The sequence below is a fragment of the Gadus chalcogrammus genome, chromosome 4, assembly GCF_026213295.1.
Source record: "Gadus chalcogrammus isolate NIFS_2021 chromosome 4, NIFS_Gcha_1.0, whole genome shotgun sequence".
NCBI lineage: Eukaryota > Metazoa > Chordata > Actinopteri > Gadiformes > Gadidae > Gadus > Gadus chalcogrammus.
In genome coordinates, this window is record NC_079415.1 from 2,227,884 (window position 1) to 2,242,883 (window position 15,000).

At 48.1% G+C, this 15,000-nt stretch overlaps 1 protein-coding gene across 1 annotated transcript in view; it reads left to right on the forward strand.

Annotated features, from left to right (window-relative positions):
* Positions 1-15,000, forward strand: part of tmem178bb (transmembrane protein 178Bb) — a 38,915-nt gene that overhangs the window by 885 nt on the left and 23,030 nt on the right. The gene's annotated exons all lie outside the window — the stretch shown is intronic.

A 15,000-nucleotide genomic window follows, 5' to 3' on the forward strand; every position in this document is an offset into this window, starting at 1 on the left:
GAAAACACCTTTGATGTTTTGATAATGTGTAATTTGTACAGACATGCCCGGAGCAGGTATTGAGACAGGCGGTATATTCAGACACAAAATTCTCTAGTTTTCAAAGCGTTGACTGCTTTTCCTCTGCGATTTCACACATCGAGTGCATGAAAGTAATTACAGCTTACAGCCTAATGCTTATGGGTTACTGACTCTCTTTCAACTCAAATATCACATTTTAAATTCTACATTAACTTGCGGTATCAGGTGACCTATGGTTAAGTGTACAGCTCTAAGCTTTGTTTTGAGGAACGAGGGGGAATTATTCATCCAATACAGCCGTTGTTAGCTGAACCAACTGCCATTGCTCCGCAGCATAGATATTAATTATATACTGACTCAATGTCGCCTGAGCTGCGCTGTTCAGTGGAACGCATGGATCAATGCGTCTTGCCGCGTTTTAGCCACCTAGCTGAATGAATGAACGTCCGTCAAAATATGCAATATGTGTTTGTTGGAATGATAGTAAAAATAAACAAAAATTAAAAGATCAATATATGTACATATTTGTTTGACTATAATTACCACAAACACTTGTCTGAATACGTCAGAAACAAAGTAATTAAAAATTGCTTAAAAGAAGGCGATTATGAGTGACTTGGACTGGGAAAGGACCTCTGCCCCATCAGACGGTCATTCATCCAGTCAGTTGGGAGGATAAGATGGTGGCATTCTAGACGCATGCTTAGAATCCAAATGCGATATCTACTCAGTATACTGTATATATCTATGGCTCCGCAGACGGTTAGCTAACAGCAAAACGCGCTGACGTAACCGCGGCGAGAAGCTAGCCGCAGCTTGTAAACGGTGAGCAGCTGACCTTGTCCACCACATCGCGGGCGTCGGTGTACTGCTCCCGCGCACTCTCAAGCAATGTAAATCCCACTGTCGCAGACACAAAGGTCAACAAACGCCATTTACAAATTTATGAGGCATATAGCCGCCGTGAACCTGTGTCATGTTCATCTGCTCCCCCCCCCCCCCCCCCTCATCCCCGTATGCTAGCTAGCTTGTCAGCTTTCTTTACCATCTGCAAAAGGAAGCGAAAGACACACACACATTAATTATGAAGTACACGTTAAATATGAATGACATGGGCCACATGTAGTTGTTGTTTTTAACATGCTATGTTTACTGTAGCTACATTTATATTTCTCAGGGTTTTCTCGGAATGTGGTTTGAACACCTTCTCCTGACCTCGACTTACTCCCAGATATCTTGGTCATAAAGGAGCAGGGCACTCCCAGACAAGACGGTAAACGTACCAATAAATGATAGTCAATAAAGGACATGCATGGAGGGGGTGTCTTTTGTGAACGGTAAACACACTCCGGTCTGAGCCAAGTCTCTGCAGGTGACATTGAGACATGTCTCGCAATTTAAACTTTATGTCCTCACCTTGTAACGCGATCGAGGCTCCCTGATAGGAACACACGCGAGACTCTCTCCTTAAAGCTCCTCACCGTTTAACCAGCAATCTGATGTACGACAGAGCTATGTTTTAATGATGATGAGAAGGCAATCAAGGTGATATTAATTGGCGAGGGAAGAAGAAACGGAATCAATGTTTCTATTTCGAGACATTTCCGCTGCAGGGCTGGGATGAATGACAGCCGATTGGCTGTCGACTGTCGCCGTGACGCCACATCAGCATCACACGCAAACGCCGATGCATTTGCATCGTGCATGCAAATGTGTTCACGTAACGATGCACACACGCGCACCCACACGCGCACGCACACTCGCAGACACGCTCAGATGCACACGCACAAACACACACAGTGATAAACACACTTTAACACACACACACACACACATACACACATGCACACGCACAAAGAAAATACATCCACAAACATTCACTCATGTGTTCAGTCGTTTATAGAGGATACGTCTTATGTGGTGAACGATTGATTGCAGGAACAGTCAGAACAGAACAGCAAGGGAGAAGAAGACACATCAACAACAACAACAACAACATCAACAACAAACATGTAACTGACAGCCTCGTACACACCTCATTACACACACACAAACACACACACACACACACTGCAATCCACCATGCCGTTCTAGCCAATCCAGACCATGTGCTCTTGTCATGTGACCGCCGGAGCCTCTTGGGGCCAATCATTCATCGCCCATCGGGCTGGGGTCAAAGCACTGCTGACGCTAAGTAAGCCTAGCCACCCAGCTAGCACGTAGTGAAAGTAGAGCAACAGCAGGGCTAATCATGTCAGATCACCACAGCGCTAACTCTGCGCCACACACACACACACACACACACAACCACACACACACACACACACACACACACACACACACACACACACACACACACACACACACACACACACACACACACACACAACCACACACACACACAACCACACACACACACACAGACTCTCACAGAGAGACAAACACCGAGACATATACTCTCTCATACACCCACACCCACACACACACACACACACACACACACACACACACACACACACACACACACACACACACACTAAAACACACCCACACACACGACAAACAGAGCCAACGCTAGGAAGCACATAGCTTTAGCGGTAGCAACTGCCCTCCTAGCATCCCTGAAGGTCAGGCTACGTCAGGCTACCAGCGCTCACCGCGTCACACGCTATTAATTAATTAACCGCCAGACTTTTGGCAGACGACGCTCAGAGTTTCGATCGATACTCTGAACCGGGACAGAGACCAGTACATGAAGGCTCCGTACTCTGTCCAAAATAAACGGACGGCGAGCCAGACGTCTGGAGCACGCTGTCGCTCAACTCATCGTCGTGGTAACGCGACGCTCAGGTGCGGCCGCTAGCCGCTGCCGCCGCCGCTTTTGAAACCTGTGGTTGACTTTGTTTGGCCCGTTGTCACGGGTTACACGGGGTTAACTCATGGTGCGAAGTCAGTGCCGCGCTCATAGTGAGTGACAGTCCAGCCCTTTAATCCAGGAAGCTGTCCTCTCTCCCCCTCTCTCCCTCTCTCTACCACCCCTCTCCCCCTCTCCCCTCCCTATCTCTCACCCCTCTCCCCCTCTCTCTACCTCTCCTCTAGACTCTGCATCGATTCCCTCTCTTTTTTTACACTTTTATTCCTAACAAAGGAATCGTCTGAAGGTGCAAAATAAAGCCCAAGCTTATCTCTGACAGGGTCCAGACTAAAACTGTTGATTGACTGAATTGTGCCCACCCCCTGCACACACACACACGCACACACGCACACACAGTTTGTTTTCCTGACAAAGTGAGGTTTCAGTCTGGGTAGGAGAGGGGTGGGGCTACTCAACTTTGCAAGTCCTGTAAGTTTTAGATTAAACTCTCTCTCTCACACACACACACACACACACACACACCCACACACACACACACACACACACACACACACACACACACACACACACACACACACACACACACACACACCATGGCGGGCTGTGTTAAGGTCACAGCAGGGGGGAGGCGGGTTGGCTGGCTCCACTAACCCTAGGGCTTGGTCGATTTAATTTCTCAGGGCCACACGCTGTCTGCATTGTGTCTGCTGTAGATATCGGTCACTTCCCATGTTTGTGGTCGACACAATTAGTGGAAGGTTAATTGCTTAATTGAAGTTAGGTGTTTATGTTCATTAGTGTGTGCAATGTGATGGGTGGGAGAAAGGGGGAAGTCTTCTTTTGTGTAAGATTTTTCGAGAAAATCTGGCATTTCTATTGTTGAGAGAAAAGTGACGGAGTCGTTTCTCACAAATCAGACTTTAGATTAACAACAGAGATTTGTTCGACTCCCACTGGCGATATCCCTTAAATTCGCCTTACTTTCTCAAAAATGAACTTTTACCGAAAGACAGTGGTGCGAAGACGAATGATCAAAGCAAGGTTGCACGGCTATCTTCGTTCAGACACCTCACCACATTCAGTGGCGGTTCATCTTCGGTGCGAGCGCTACAAAGTAGCAGCGTTCAACCTCGGAAAACCAAAGCACCTGCTTCTTAAGATCACCAACAGCACGCCAAAAACAGAAGGTGTCAGTAGCGCTCCGAAGTCTATAAGAACAGATGCAATAGAAGCATCCGAGATATTAAAAGCTACTCTGAGATCCGAGAGTTTGACATATGTTGGCTCCGTCTGTTCAGATGGAGCCAACACGTGTCAAACTCTCTGTCACAATCTGCTAAGGTAGTTCTGCAACATCGTGTGGGATGTTTTTCTTCCAACCTTTCCTTTCTGATTTATTAATTATGGAGTCGTTTAGGAAAAGCTTTCAGCCGACGTGACTGGCCGTGAATACAGATACCGGTCGCACTCTCACTACACACTATCAACTCTGGAGAGCATCCATCCGTCCTCAGCGCGGAAAAATCTTTAAAATGTCCAAACAGTTGTGCACGTTAAAACAAACAGTCTCTGGTAGCATGCTTACAGCAGGGGGGTGGGGGGGGGGGGGGGGGGGGGAGTGCGTCTACTCCTGGCGGTAAAGTGAACCGTCCCTAGACAGACCTTTATAGTCACTGACAAATGGACAAGAAGTGAGTTTGATGTTCCTCCACCCCCCCCCACCCCCCGGGTTAGCCCCCGGAGCCGGGTCGATGCGCGACCTTTCGCTGCTCGTCAGCCCCGTCTCCCAGGGCGACGGCTATGGATTTAACGCTCGCAGAGTCAGAAACACAATTTGTCGGTCCGGACGACCCGACGCCATCGACCGGCCCGGCGAGGACCGGGGAAACGGGAAAACTCCTCATCGGTCAAGTCTGAACAAGACAATGGGTTCTGACGCAATGTAGTGGCGGTGGGTAGTGAGGAGGAGGAGGAGGAGGAGGAAGAGGAGGAGGAGGTGGAGGAGGTGTTGGAGGAGGAGGTGGTGGTGGTGATGACGGTGACGATGACGATGACGATGACGATGATGATGGTGGTGGTGATGATGATGGTGGTGATGGTGCTGGTGGTGGTGATGACGAGGAAGATGATGATGATGGTGGCGGTGATGATGATGGTGGTGATGGTGCTGGTGGCGGTAATGACGAGGAATGATGATGATTATGTTACTTTTATTTTTTTTAAATGAGACCAGTACGCGAGTGCGCTGAATTTCGTTGTACTCCTGTGCAATGACAAATAAATATATCTTATCGCTTATATCTTATTATTGAGTCCACAGAAATCAACCGTGGCTCTTAGGGAGCCTATAGGGGGGGGGGTGATAATGTATGTATGTAAATTCGTGCTTGGTGTCACCGTCACCGAAGGTAAAGATAGTCAAGTGTGATGAGCGGCTATTCACAGCCGTACTCTTGATTTGGTCGCCTAGCAACCGTAAGCGCCACAGGCCCTAGTGTGTGCGTGTGTGTGTGTGTGTGTGTGTGTGTGTGTGTGTGTGTGGGTGTGTGTGTGTGTGTGTGTGTGTGTGTGTGTGTGTGTGTGCGTGTGTGTGTGTGTCCGGCAGCCCTTTGAGTAGCCAATAGGGAAGTGGCTAGGCCACTTACTCATTAAATTAGCATAACGGGGTGAGGTCGGCCACAGTGGGACCCTGAATACAGCTAGCATGGCGGAAAAAGCCCGACAACCAGGAATTACATTGATGCCGCGTTTAACGCTAGCTTCCCCCGGGAAGTGTCAACAGAAAGCTAATTTTGAATAAACGACATTCGTTTAATCCCGTTGGCTCATTATATTAACATTAAGATAGGGGGACCACAATTCCCAATTTCCGGGGATAGTGGCCATTTTGTATTGCCTGTCCCTGGCTGTAGCTGTCACCATTTAAAAGAAAAAAGGATTTAAAAAATACATTAATAGATTTTTTGAATCGGCAAAGGTTCCAGCCGGCTCATGAATATTAGTTTCGAGGCAGTTGGTAATTAGTCTCGTATCAATCTGATAGATTGTGATGCGACCTTGCGACAAGTGGGTCTATTTAGTTGATTGACTTCATGAGCAGGCATGACATCCAAAACGCAATGCAGAGTTCCCTACTCTAGGAGTTACTTCGGCAGATTTTTGTTTACTGAAGCCTGAACCACATTATGGAAATCCATTTGGCATGTACTGCCTAATGTGCTTCTACAGTACAACATTAACCATGATAAGAATAGATTAAACGTATTATGTTCCTATTTTTCATTTCTGGGAAATGTACTTCAGATACTTTTTGGAGATAAATTGACCGCCAAACTATAAATGTCCTCGTTTTTTATTTCAGAAATATGGTCACTATTGTCTCTTTATCGTTTTACTAACGTTTGCTAGAAAAGTGAATACATACCCTTGACTAAATAAAGGTGAAACTGTCTGCACCCAGACATCAAGACATCAAGATTAGTCCAAATTTATTTCGTCTTACACAGTAAAACACTCAAATAAAATCCATTAGAGCGAATCGCATACAACTGCAGCCACACTTCTATACTTAGTCATTCAGCATGGTCTTTTATCCAAAGAAAATTGCAGTCATAATAAAGTTAAATATAGTTGCTCAAGGATGCCTGTAGGTAGACAGCAGACGTAAGGGAATCGAGTCAAACTACGGATCGATACTCAAAAACAGCACCAAGGCACTAGATATCCTGTCAAGTATTAGCAGGATAACGACCGTGATATTACCAGGAAATGTAATATCTTTGCACACTATAAACATTTCAGGATATATTTTTTAAGAATATTGATTTTTAGATCTAATCCATTTCTCTTTGGACCCTTGAAGCCCTTCCAGAGGAAATTATTTTAATCTGTCAGATAAAGTTATTAAGGGTATTAATAAAAACGATTTGGATTATATTGTGTTTATGTTGGAAGTTATGACACCAAGGAAGGAGTGAAACCGGAAGATCATTAAATCCAGCGTTTTATCCCAAACCTCGGCTAAACACCAGAATCCAAAGAAGACAACTCCAGTGTTTATCCATAGATCAGTCAAGCCTGAAGGGGGGGGGGTCCAGCAATTACAAAATAAAAGCATTGGTAATACAAAAAAAGATATGAGATATGTAATTACAGACACAGCGAGAGAGAGAGAGAGAGAGAGAGAGAGAGAGAGAGAGAGAGAGAGAGAGAGAGAGAGAGAGAGAGAGAACAAGAGTGAGAGAGAGAGAGAACAAGAGTGAGAGAGAGAGAGAACAAGAGTGAGAGAGAGAGAGAGAGAGAGAGAGAGAGAGAGAGAGAGAGAGAGAGAGAGAGAGAGAGAGAGAGAGAGAGAGAGAGAGAGAGAGAGAGAGAGAGAGAGAGAGAGAGAGAGAGAGAGTGAGCGAGAGCGGGGGGTAATTGGAGCAGAATCCTTTGCGGTATATATTTGGCTGTGTGGTTTTCAATATAATATGTTACGTTAATCCACGTTGTGCTGCTCTATATTTGTCCTCCTACATAATCCCCTCCCCCCCCCTCTTCAACCCAACCCCCCCCCCCCCCCCTTCTGGCCGTAAACCCGTGCTTTGGCTTCTGAAAATAGCACATGCATCCTCTCTTCCACCCAGTACACAGCCCCCCACCCCCCCCGCCCACACACTCTCACACACCACTACCCAAGTAGGGCCAAGATTATATATTATTCCCCCCTTCCCCCCATATACATTCACACACGTGTTTATCTACAATAATGTCCCGATACACTTTCCATTGACGAGCATTGAGCTGATGAGCTTCCATAAATGGCTCGCGTGGATTTGGAGCGTCACAAAACGAGGTGAATTAAGGACCAGGTTGGGCACGTGATTCAGTCCATCATGTTTGGGATAAAAGCTAATTATTGAGGCGTCGTTTCTCCCCGCCGTCTTCTGTTTTCGGCGTAGTTCGAACGGAGAGGTTTGGGCAGGAACACAGTGGATTCCGGACGCACTACACACTGGCCTCCCCTCCGAGGCAGCATGCTGTGTAGTCTGGAGATTCAGCCGTTCTCATTCAACGTGAGATCGGAACTAAAAGGCAGGAGCTGTGTTCCGCAGCCTTGCGGTGGTGTTGCATGCTGGGAACCGGCAGCTTTTGCTGGGTTAACGTGTGTTCCAGGGAGGCGGAGAGAGAGAGAGACAGAGAGAGAGAGACCTAAAAAGCAGATGGATGCGTGCTTCTGTGATCCGGCCTGTGTGAATGTTTGTGTGCGTGTGTGTGCGTTTGAGTGCATGCATTCGCTACCGTTTATACGCCCTGTGTGCATATCTGTGTGCCGGTGTGCATATCTATCTGTGTGTGTGTATCTGCGTGCCTATGTGTGTAACTGCATGTGTGTATGAGTTGGTATCTGTGTGTCTGGCTGCATGTGCCTGTGTGTGTGTATCAGCGCGGGCCCTTTGTGTGTATATCTACGTTGCGCGTGTGCGTCGGGTGTTGGCAGGTAAACGGCGGGACGCGCGGCCCGCCCACGGGAGCGGGCGGCGTGGGTTTGAAGCCCGGCCAGGCCTGGCGCCGGCGGCCTCCCCCGCGCGCCGGTCGCACGCCCGCCGAGCAGAACATCTAAAACGGGGTCTGGCTCCTCTTCCGAGCGGAACGCCAGCGGCCGCTCCAGAAACACTTCCTGTGTGTCCGCGTGTTCTCACCGGAGCGTGGGGGCGGCGGCTGAGCTGACCTTCACGTCACGGACCGAGCGGGGTTGAATGGACGCCTCGTTTCCACATACGTATGTTTTTCGTATCCGTGCTTCCGTAAATGTATGGAAGGAGTCGCTAGTGTTTTACGTACGGACATGAATTTATTTACGGACAAAAGATGGGGGAGCGTATGATAATGGCCGTTTGTAGGAGACCGGTACTTTGGAACATGAGGATCGACATATACAGAGATAAAAACAAAACCAACCAGGCTTGGAAAGAGATCGGCGAGGAGTTTGGCCCGCCAGGTACTTACATGTTTTGTGAAAAACATAACAACTTTCAAACGGTATCTCCGTAAAACGACGGCGAAAGTGAAATTTTTTGAACGCATATTACGGACATACCGGACAGAAATTTTACGGAGGGGAGGAGTCTCGGAGGAAAAACTGACATTACGGAGAATCACATAGGAATGAATGGACTTTCGGTCGGAGACGGTTGGATCGCATACGAGAATGTACGTATGTGGAAACGAGGCGTAAGGCTCAGTTACGGATCCACGTGGACGTAACGGAAGGGGTTTACGGACCCCTTACGTCCTTGCGGACCCTCCTTTACTCGCTAGTAATCGGTAAAAAGTGGAGACGATTTGCATTCGGTCGTCATAGACTTCCAATGTAATGACCAGAATGGACAACGATGACCAACGAGCAGCCCATCTTCTGTTTTAGTTGCACATTGTTTGTCGTCATTGTATTCATCTTTCAAGTTGCTAGAATCCATACCATAATCAAAACTCCTAGTAGTAGACCAATTGTAAAGTAATAGAATGCACAGACAAAGAGCAACTATTTGTTCTCTCTCTACCACGGACATGCATAGCGACATGTTAACCCGATGCAGAACCATAGAGGTTCGCGACTACGTCGAAGCGACTGCGTGGTCATTGCGTTGCGTGAGAGTCTAACCATAATCAGCCCTTTAGACTGGGTATTCCCCGCCCGTTCTGCCGGCCGTTTGAATTCTCCCTGCAGCAGGGGCAGGAGAGGAGCAATGCATTTCTCCCTGCTTCCGATACGCCTTTATCAGCGAGCTGGCTTTTGCCCCTGGCGCGCTATTGGCTGGTTTAACACAATGAACACATGGGAAGCGACGGCATGCAGCCAATTGCGTACAGTCATTTGAACTAGGCCCGGTGATCACGCCTCTTGTTCTGAAGAAAATGACCGCAGCCTCCCCAGGACGAAATGTGATCTACGATTGAGCTTGGTCTGGCAATAACCCGGCTAGGGTTGAGTCGCAGTCGCCCGGTGAACGGAGTGCGTGGAACGGACGCGCTGCTCTTTTGAAATGCTAAGTAACCAGGAAGGAGCCGCGCTGCGGCCGGAGGGCTAGCCAGACCGCGCCGTGTCTCACCGTGACTCGTTTGGTTTTTTGCTAAACATCTACTGCGCGCGAGCTAGCGTCTGTGGTCGCATGCGTGGTGAACGTGCTAATGCTAGGGCACGAGCTACCTCGCCGGCCGCCCGATGTAAGGTGACGAAGGAGGGAGAACGGTCAGTATAAGGAGAGGAATTCGCTCTTTAAATACCTCCATGTTATCCCTGCTCAGCTAACTTTGTAAAAGGCGAATTAAGAATGTGAAGTTGTCTTATTTTCTCCTTGTGGTGGCGGTGGCTTGGCTCTATGGCGGATCGGCTCCATTCCAAGTTCACTACAGTGGAATGGAGCCTTTGCGTTTGGCTCTGTAGTGACTACAGAGCCAAACTCTACGGCTTAGCAGCTTGTCGTAGAAAATAGTTTCCAGGAATAGCTTTCGTTCCTGAAGAGATATAGTTTATAACTTTGGTGCCTGATATTGACTTTGCATATTCATCTGTGCAAATGTAGTGGAGACTAACCGCCCTAGACTAAACGACGATCACAAACGTCCGTGGCCCTTTGTTTCGCTAAACACTAGATGTCCACCAATCCGAGTCGGAATCTCCTCTCCGACCTCACTGAACAGTGATAACAGGAAGACTCAAGTAGCTCCTAACCCTAATACTGTGGCTAAAACCAGCCACAGTATCTCATAATGGAATGGTAAATGGAAATGGACGGCATTTGTGTCGCGCTTTTCTAACCAGCTGCCACTCAAAGCGCCTTACAATATTGCCTCACATTCACCCGTTCATGCACACACCGACGGCGGTGTCAACCACGCAAGGCTACAGCCAACTCGTCAGGAGCAGTTAGGGTTTAGTTGATTTGCTCAGGGACACCTCGACACTCAGCTAGGAGGAGCCGGGGACCAAACCAGCAACCTTCCGGTTACCAACCAAACCCACTCTACCTCCTGAGCCACGTGCCTACGAGTTCCCGATGCCTTTGTCGTTCCATCATCCCCCAACCTTCAGCTCTTCCGTTTAATTGAACTGCAACCGAGCGGCTTATTTCACGATCAAGCAATAGTCCCCCAAAAAACATCCAACATCAATCACTCGGCGGCTGTCGGCTCCGCCGCCTGCTCGCGGGAAGCCCGCCGCGGCTGTAATTGTCCGATCCGGCGGGAAGACAGAGCGCTCGTCGTGCGCGGAGAGAGGCAGATAAACAACGCTTTAAACACCAGAATTATACGGCGCGAATGGCTTTGTAAAAAAAAAACACAACAGAATAGGTAACAGCGCACACACACACGCAAGAACACGTACACACACACGCGCGCGCGTGCTTTATCTCCCTCTCCCCGTTCCAGCGCCATTAAATTGAATACATCTTATCATCCAATCAGCGTTTGGAAAATACAGTCGCCTGAAACGATGGCTTAGGGGGGAATTGAAATCATTTCGGGGCGACTATTTACAGATGAAAGACTTTCAATGAAAGACAATTTATTGCTGTTTTTAAGACAGGAGGAAATAAATGGTTATGATTATATTTTCATAATTGTTGCTACTGTGTGTTTCACCGTGTATTAATCATCTCTGGGGTTTAAACCGCGTCACATTTGCATAAAGATTGTTATGTTTTCCGATTTTGGAGAAAAAATGACAAAACCTACATTTTATTTTACCCCTCATTAGGTAACTTTCCAAGCGTGGTTAGAAAGAGTTGCATCAGGGTTACATTCCACTGCACACCTGGTTGCAAGGTAAATCAATGCAATATTCCTGCATACGCTCATTCCCTATACCTATGAATAGCCACCATTTGGAGCAGCCCTGTTTGTCTCTCAGCGTTTCCAACTATTGCCTCAGTGTTTATTATGCAGCATCATCAATCAATCAATCAAATGATCTGCAATGAAAACAGATGAGGCCGCACAGATGCACTCTTTAAAACAGGATGGCCGGAACCACATAACATTTTTGGAAATACATTTTTCTGACAGTGCCTGCCTCGACAGCAAAGCTTTGGGGGGGCTGTAATGTTGTGTGTGTGTGTGTGTACGTGTACGTGTACGTGTACGTGTGTGTGTTTGTATATACATAAGTACTTGTGTGTCTGTGTGCGTGTGTGGTCTTTGATGTGTGCTAGGCCTACTTGTATGCATACGTGTGTGTGGTTGCATGTGTGTGTGTGTGTGTGTGTGTGTGTGTGTGTGTTCACGTGCACGTATGTGGCTTCTCCCGAGTTTCTTTTGCTGTTGAGGACGCTTTTGTCGCCCTCCCCGCCAAAGTGCGTTGCTTCTTCCGAAAATGCGTCAATTCCCTCCCATAGCTAGCTTAGGGCTAATCCGGTTAGTCACATTACAGAGGCTGTCGTCCACACATCCACCGGCTCCCCAAATCCTCGCCATCATTTCACCGCACCGCAAAGAAGAGAAGAAGAAGAAGAAGAAGAAGAAGAAGAAGAGAGGGAGGGGGGGAGTAGCTTAGCTAGCTGAGCTCACACGCAACCGGCTGCCACAGAAGATTTCACAGTGTGCCGCTACAGAACAGCCCATATAGCATTATATCCTGCTGGTGTATCGTCATTAGCTCACAGCCTGTAGCCTAAAGGCTAACCTGCTCCGCTCCTTTCACGGCGCGACGTGTGCTGGAAAAAAAGTGCATCCGCTGCCTCTTTTAAGCGGCTGCTAGGCTAGGCTAGGCGGCGTTGTCACATAGCGATGGCATTGGGTGGAGCTCATGGGATTAGCGTTAGAATCGCGCTGCCGTTGCGCGCTAAACTCTGGGCTCCTTCTAGGGAGGGGAAGTTTCCCCCTCCGGAACCCGAAGAGAGGTCGTTTGTTACTCCGCCAGCGAGCGGCCCGATGTTAGCTTAATGCAGGAAGGGCCGTTGATAGCGCTGACGTATGGCTTCATGCTAATGTTATCCAGACGTTGGAAGCGCGGGATTCATTCCCGCAGCGGCTGGATCAGCAGAATACATAATCAGGCTCATGATTAATAACGGTGAGACTGTGGTCATCGCGTGTCCTGGTTTGTTCAGCTGCTGTATCTTCTTCCCCCGTTCAATATTTAGTTATTTCGCAGACGCTATTGTTACAAGCGCTGTCGGATGCGTGTCATGTAGGAGCAGTGGGGGATGGGGGGGTGAAGGAAGCCCAAAGGTAAGTTATGGACATTGCAGAATCGAACCCAGAACCTTTTTGCCCCTGGGAGTCGAACCACCGCCAAGCCCCTGCTACTCGGCCTTCATCTTGAAGGCCTTTATGCGGTCTGTTTTTCCTACAGAGCACTTTTGGTTTTACTTCCTTGGCTGGCTGTTCGTTACCGTGACATATCGCCATGGTAACTAATAGCAGTCAAGGTTTACTGTTCTGAATTACCGGGTGGCGGTGGGAAATGTAGGTCTAGTCCAGTGGGCATGTGCAAACATAAATCAACGGCACATTCAAGGCCCCTTTGTCCCTGGAAGGTTTAAGAACTAAGAATTCATCTGGTTAGTGACTGGATCTTTTTTGAATTATTACAGAGGACATTGCTGTTTTTTCTGTTACACACTAATGATTTCATGTGTGGGTGTCAATTATGCACCAAAATGTGCCCTCCTCTCGGCTTCCTGTACAGACAAATTGGCAAGAAAGGACAGTTTTCTTTTTAATGCAAATCAATTGTTCCGAGATAACGACGACTGTGTTCGTTAATATGAAAATCCGGACCCTTCTTCCAACCTTGCCTCTCAAAGGGATGATACAAAATGCTAAATAAATATAATATAGCCCTATTTTTTATATGAAACGTCCTCAAAGTTGAACACAAGGGCACCTCGAAGATTAACAGCTTCCCTCGCAACGGTATCAACGTGGAATAGGCTAGGTTTAATATTTTCGTCCTCCTCAGATAATCGTCTGTAAAAACTGGAATTCTTCTCTTGAGCCCTGGTCGTCGTATTAAAGCGTAAAAGTGTTCGGGCCCCCGAAGATAACAGGAGCATGTTATCGCGTTCAAAACTTTTGTCCGTCTCAAGGTTAGAGGGTCTGCGCGAGTGTTTGTGCAACTCTTCCCCTTGCCCAAAATGCGATTTTTCTTTTGTACCGGAGTGAGGCCAGCGATAACAACATGGGATAAGAGGATGTCAGGGGGGAAAAGGGCCCCCTTGATTCAGACAACAGCCTCTGGCTAGGGGCCCGCAAGAACAACATGGACGCAACCTTCCACACACACACACAGTGATACACACACAGACACACCGGGATACACACACAGATACACACAGACAGTGATACACACACACAGACACACCGGGATAAATACACACACACACACACACATTATAAACTACATAAACACACACACACACAGACACACACACACATTCCACTCCATAGACGTAATCACCTATAAGACCTACACATCGACAGATACAAACCTGTACACACACACGCACACACACACATTCCACTCCACACACTTGTTCACCCATAACACTCACCCGACAGATAAACTTCTCAAGCAGCACACACACACACACACACACACACACACAGAACAGTGCGTCCCTCGGGGCGTGGGGGGGGGGGGGGAATGAGGTGGGGGCTTGTCACCGTATCCGTGGCGATGCGGCAGGCAGATTGTTTGCAGTGACAGGTGGAGGGCGGGTTGCTGGACAAAAGGACAGAGGGGGGGTGGGGGGGGGGACAGATATTACTGGCCTTGGAGGGGGGGGTGAGGGGGGGTGATCTACAACAGAGGTAGGGGGGAGACCGAGAGAGAGGAGAGAGAGGGGGGAGACCGAGAGCTGCCTTAAGGGACGAAACCAGAAGCTGAGGACCTGGGATGGAAACCGGTGTGGCAACGCACACACACGCGTACAGAGACACACACACACACACACACCTACACATGCGTGGGCACACACACACCCACACATGTGCGCACACACACAAACACACACACACACACACAAATAGACACACATACACACCACACACACACACATACACATATGCAGACATACACACACACCCACGTGCACACGCATTTGCACACAGACACA